The sequence below is a fragment of the Onychomys torridus genome, chromosome 1 (genome assembly GCF_903995425.1).
Source record: "Onychomys torridus chromosome 1, mOncTor1.1, whole genome shotgun sequence".
Taxonomy (NCBI): domain Eukaryota; kingdom Metazoa; phylum Chordata; class Mammalia; order Rodentia; family Cricetidae; genus Onychomys; species Onychomys torridus.
In genome coordinates, this window is record NC_050443.1 from 104,881,178 (window position 1) to 104,887,737 (window position 6,560).

Sequence of the window (6,560 nt, forward strand, 5' to 3'; positions counted from 1 at the left end):
GTCACTTCCTGGCACCAGATTTCTTTGTTTTGGATTTTTGATACAGAGTCTCATATAGCCCAGACTAGTCCCAACTGCTCTAGGAAGCTGGGGATGACCTTGAACTCCTGATCTTCCTGCCTCCACCTCCCACATGCTAAGATTACTATAAGCAGGTGCCAGTAAACCCAGCACACTTCCTTTTTTAAGTGTATTGGTCGTGCAGTGCGAGCCCGCACGTTGGGGTTGCACACTTCCTTTTTTAAGTGTATTGGTCGTGCAGTGCGAGCCCCACGTTGGGGTTGTTGGCAGGCATCACTTGTCTCATCCTCCTCCTCATAGCTTGGCTGTTTTACCCAACTTCTGTTAGGAAAAGCTGACATTCAGGTGTGGTTTTAGAGTTTTTGGAGACAGGGTCTTACTATATAGCCAGGCTGGCCTCAAATTCAAAACCTTCCTGGCCTCAGGTTTTTAGATGTTGGGTGTGTGCCAGTACATCCAGTCGGATGGGTGTTGACATTTTAAGTAGATAGCTGGTAAGGACAGGGAGGGAAGAGTTACTGCTCTTGGCAGAACAAACCCCACAGAGGCAGGGGTCCAGAGCACCCAGGCAATGAAGAGAGATTGAAATAGCTCTTGATCCATGTGTCTGGAACACCAAGTGCTGGGATGTAGGAGAGTTGAGGCACCAGCAGCCAGCAGAGCAGCCTGAGGAGCTCAGGAGGACATTAGGCCTTTTTGTTGATTTCCTTGTGGACATCCACTTTGGGTATGGGCTACCCCCCTGAAGTGCTGTTTCCATGCACTGTTTCATCTGAATGTGGGACAGCTGCATCCTCTGGGGGTGGGGTGGAGAGGGGGCAGTTTGCCTCCAAAGCCTGCCCTCTTTGGCTGTTTCATGTCAGCAGGCTTCCAAAACATGGAAGGCCCTCCGCTCCTGGTGTGACCAGGCCCTGCCATGTCTGAATACCAATGCTGGTAGCTCTTCTCACCTCTGCCTTGGGGCATGCAGAACATACATGGAAGGGCTGAGATGTTGGTGCTTAAGGAGAATGTTGACCCACACAAATCTGATGACATTGCATGGGGTCCAGAGACCCCATCAGGCCTGCTCTGGTGGAGGTGGGAGATTGGGTGAGGTGGTCTCCTAAAGACTTGCCTGGAAGGAGGCATTTCTCCCACCAAATGGACCTCCTGAGATTTCATCAGAGGATCCCTCTGCTGGCCTTGTTCCACAGCCTGACTCGGACTCTGGCTGTAACCAAAGCTGGCACCAGCAGCCTCACTCAACATGGAGTACAGCTAGCTATATACAATCTTCACAAGGAGAGAGTGACTGCTTGCTGGCTGGATGCTGCGCCTGAAGCCTGAGGCCTGAAAGGGTTAACTGCACAGGAGGGCCTGTGTCCCCTAGGCTGAGCCTCGAGTCAGCTTGTTGGACTGAACTCTGGAAGAACCTTCAGGGCACAGGGCCTGCATTTACAGCCCAGGACCTAGAGGCTCTTGATCTGGAGGTGGGGGGTGGGAAGTCTGGAATTTGGGGAGTCTATACTTGATGTAGGGAATAGAGTGGAGTCACATATATGCAGTTTAGTCAGCCTTATCTTGAGGGATTCCCTAGGATTTAGACCAACTTTGAGTGAAAAATATTTGGGAAAGAAATTGCATGTCTACTGGTTGTGTACAGACATTTTTGTTATTATTTCCTTTTTTTGTTGTTGTTTTGTTTTGTTTTCCAAGACAGGGTTTCTCTGTATTGTTTTGGTGCCTGTCCTGGATCTCGCTCTGTAGACCAGGCAGGCCTCAAACTCACAGAGGTCTGCCTGGCTCTGCCACCCGAGTGCTGGGATTAAAGGCGTGCACCACCACTGCCTGGCTTGTTATTATTTTCTTTCTTTCTTTCTTTCTTTCTTTCTTTTTTTGTTTTTGTTTTTGTTTTGGTTTTTTTTTGGTTTTTTGTTTTTGTTTTTCGAGACAGGGTTTCTTTGTGTAGTTTTGCACCTGTCCTGGATCTCACTCTGTAGACCAGGCTGGCCTCGAACTCATAGAGATCCACCTGCCTCTGCCTCTCAAGTGCTGGGATTAAAGGCGTGCGCCACCACCCCCCGGCCTGTTACTATTTTCTAACAATACAGTATACCAAGTAGCTCCATAGCATCCACATGGTGTTAGACATTATAGGAATGTGGGGATGATCTGAAGTATGTGGAGTACTGTATAGGTTGGGTGCAAATACTACACCATTTTTTTATGGGTGGACACAGATCTTGAGTTCCATGTTGGGTTGTGTGTCCCAGAACCAACCCTCCATAGGTACAGAGGGATGATTCTAATAATTCCCTAGGAATTAACCATGTTCGTTCAGGCTGAATGAATTCATGCAAGCGGTGGTCCATTCCATGCAATGGCTGTGTCTTGGAGAGGGCAGGAGATGGGTGTTCCCAGGCTGCTGTTCTTGGGGCGCTCTCAAGTCTCCTCTATTTCACGATGCAGCTGAAAATGACCCTGGCTGCAGGAGAGACGGCTTAGCTGCTCTTACAGAGGATTAGTGTTCCAGTCCTGGCACCCATACCATGTAGCCTCACAACCATCCCTGACTCCAGCTCCAGGGAACCCAGGGCCTCACGGGTACCCACAGTCAACATGCACAGGCACACACGTGTCCATAAACAAAAGGTGGGGTTTTGTTTTTTCTTTGTTTTTTTAGCCAGATATGGTGACGCACACCTTTAATCCCAGCACTCAGGAGGCAGAGGCGAGAGGATCTCTGTGAGTTCGAGGCCAGCCTGGTCTACAGAGTGAGTTCCAGGACAGCCAAAGCTACATAAAGAGACCCTGTCTCAAAAGACAACGATTTTTTTTTTTTTATTTTAATTTTCACTTATTAATTTATTTTTGGTTTTTGGAGACAGGGTTTTACTGTGTGGTCCTGGCTGCCCTGGAACTCACTGGCCTTGAACTCATAGAAATCCACTTGCCTCTGCCTCCCAAGTGCTAGGATTAGAAGGCTGTGCCACCATCGACTGCCTGATTTTTTTTTTTTAATCTTAAAAAAAAAAACCAACCAACTAAACAACAACAACAACAAAAAAAAAAAAAAACCAAACAAACAGAACCCTCGCTGTTATAACAAATTCCAAGATTCCAAGATGCAGTGGTAGAAAGTTTCCAAGACTAGCAGGACATGCTTGTAAGCCCAGTAGTCAGGAGGCCAGCCTGGACTATGTAGTGAGACTGTCCCCATGCCCACCCTCTAAATTCTCTTCTTATACAAAGTTCCTTAAACCAGTTACTTTTCCTGGTATCAACCAAAGGAAAGTCGTCTGAACCAGCTGGCCGAAATAGCTTGGGTTGGACCTGAGCAGTGACCATACTGTTACTTCTGTTTCTGTTTATTTTCTGGGCAATGTATGGGTGAGCGTGGGAGCCAACTGGAGTCTGCCCCCATGTGAGCAGGGACCCTGCTGTATTTCCAGTGAGGTGTTTTCCTGTCATGGAGGTAGACTTGCCTGCTACCTGTGCGGGGCCAGTCTTCACGCATACAATTGAGAGTGATTTCTCTACTGCCTGGGACTGTAAACCCTATGGGGTACATACAGTAGTCAGGCCAGGCTAGTTAGGCTGCGGTGACACCACTCTCCACCCCAGTCGCAATTGCTCCAGATGGCATACACATTCCCTTCCCACTACCTGTCCCTCACGGTTGACCTGTACCTCTCCTCAATGCCATTTTCCATCCTGGATGCAGGCTGGTGGAGTAGCACGTGTGGGGGATATTACTGATCATACAGCATTTCATTGACTAGAACAAATCACATGAGCAACCTGATGGGCACTCTGCATCCATATGGAGACAGGAAGTCATCGATTGGAAGTGAACCCAGAAGCTGACTGAACTGGATACACACCACCTGTGATACCTATAAAGAAGTGGAGAGCCTGTGGTAGCGCATGCCTTTAATCCCAGCACTCTGGAGGCAGAGGCAGGCGGATCTCTGAGTTCAAGGATAGCCAGGGCTGTTATACCGAGAAACCTTGTGTGGAAAAACAAAAACAAAATAAAGGAAAAACAAACAAACAAAAACCCTTTATACATGTGTATAGCTGTATATATGTATGCATGTGTGTGTGTGTGTATATATATATATATATAAGTGGAGAGGCCAGGTGGTGGCACACGCCTTTAATCCCAGCACTCGGGAGGCAGAGCCAGGCGGATCTTTGTGAGTTCAAGGCCAGCCTGGTCTACAGAGTGAGTTCCAGGAAGAAAACGAAAAAGCAGACAGAAAAGAAGTGGAGGACTAATGAGGACAGTCTGAAAAGCCAAAGAGGTGAGGAATGGGAACTGAGACCACGGAGAAATCTGGCCGGGAAGCAAAGGGGGAGAGGTAAGACAGGAAGGCGTGTAGGGGAGCATTCTGATTTTTGGGGGGGGGCTGTGTGCATGGTGCACGCACACCTGTGTGGAGGTCAGAGGAAGAGGACATCTCCACCTCATTCCCTGGAGACCAGGTCTACGGCCTGCAGCTTTATGGCTACGCTAGCTGGCCAGCAAGCTGCAGCAATCCTCTCTCCGACCTCAGGGTTGCAGCACAGCCACAGCTGCTTTTTGTTTGTGGATCCTTGAAATCCAAACTCAGATCATATACTCTTAACAGGGAATGATTTTCACCTGTTTTATGTGTCATAGACTGGAAGGAATTCATAGATGGATAACTGGAGCCCAAAAGAGGAATAATTTCTGGTTGCCGAGGCAGGAGATAGGTTAGGAGTCAGCTCTCAGGACAAGATGGGTGGGATCTAGGGCCCGAGGTGAGGAATCCTTGATGGGCACCATGGCGAGGACAGACAGTTCAGCTGCTCAGATTGTTGATCCGCTGCTGGGAAGGAGACAGCCTTCCTGCCCAGTGTGCTTCTATTTTTTTCACAGAGGTGAGAAAAAGTGGGCAGGGGAGGAGGAATGAACAGTTGTTCCGAAGGGAAGGCACGGGGAGGAGATCTTCAGGCCTCCCCGGGGGCTGTGACTGGAATCTAAAATGAAATGCTCATATGCTGGGGTCTCTTCTGGGGTTACAGACGGAAGGAGGGAGCTGGTGGACAGCAGCTGACACGTGTGATCTCAACACTGGATGGTGAGGCTGGAGGACTGAGTTTGTGGTCAGACCCCGTCTCAAAGGAAGAGAGGAGGGGAGGAGGGGAGAGAAAAGGATGGAGAAAGGAAGGGAGGAGGCAAGAGAATAAAAGCAAAGGTTGAGGGTAAAGTTCAGTGACCGGGCATTTGCAGTGAGGGCCCTGAGCTCCTTACCTAACCATGTGCCATGGGGAGAGCATATGGGGGGGGGGGGTGTTCCACTAAACATCACAAGGGTGAGGAAGATAAGGGAGTCACAGGTTTTGATTGAGCGACTTGTAGGGACAGAGCCCAGGATCCAGGTTAGGCAGTAAACGAGTGAACTTTCCCAAGGTCATGCTGTTCCTGGCAGTTGCAAGAGCAGTCGGTCAGAGGAGGCCTCGGAGCCAGTGGCTGAGACCTGAAGGGACAGCCAGCCACCAGGTGCAATCTCACTTGTCCCTAGAGGCCCTTGGTAACACAACGTTTAATAGACAGCAGGTACCAGTTGAAGAACTTGAAATTAATTAGTTCTCTCGAGGAAAGGCTTGGGGAAATCGGGAATAGGAACTCACACAGCCAAGCCAGAATGGCCCAGTGCTGGGAGTTAACACAGACAGGCCCTTGGCCTCACCGAGCCCAGGCTTTAGTAGAGACACCGACCACACAAATGCACCTCAGGAGCACTCGGGAGATGCAGAGGCTCTCGAGGGAAAGGGAACAGAAACATCACCACCAACCTTGCTTAGCTGGGAAACCATGGGCCCATTTCACAAATGGGAGGAAGAGAGGCTGAGTCACCTTCAGAGCCACACAGGAAGTGGGGCTAAATTTTTCTCTCCACTCCAGGATCATTTTACTTCCACAGTGGTGACAGGACAGGTCTGACATCTAAAACCCAACCTGTCTTTAACCCAGCACCCCACACGCCTCTGCTGTGTTCCTACTGACTGAGCCCACATCATCTCACCAAATAAAGGCCCTTTACAAGTCTGGGTAAAGTTTGAGGGGCAGAAAGGAAAGAGGGCGCCCCAATGCTCCTTAAGAATCCAGACCAGAGGCTTCAGAACACGCTCTAGACCCTGCTGCCCCTGGCAGGGTCCTCTCCCCCAATCTGCTAGCCTTATCTAGGAGGGAACAGGTGCTTAGTGCAAGCCTGGCGCACCTGCTGGCACCGCAGGCTCCTGGTGAGGCCGGCAGGTGGCGCCATAGGAGTCTCCAGTGGTAGGCTGAGCAGGCTCCGCAACCTGAGGGAGACTTAACTGGGTGGCCAGGATTCATGAAGAACCAGCTGTGAGCAGCTGGAAGTGTAGGAGTGGTCCCAGTTTGTCCTGGCCCAAGGGAACTCTTCCACAGTACCGTCCCCTCCTGTCCCCTCCTACCCGGGGCCTAAAAAGCTGTGGTCTGAAGGACAGCAGGCTTGGAAGGCTTTGGGTCCCACACTTATCGTTGTGGATTTAGGTTAGTTTTC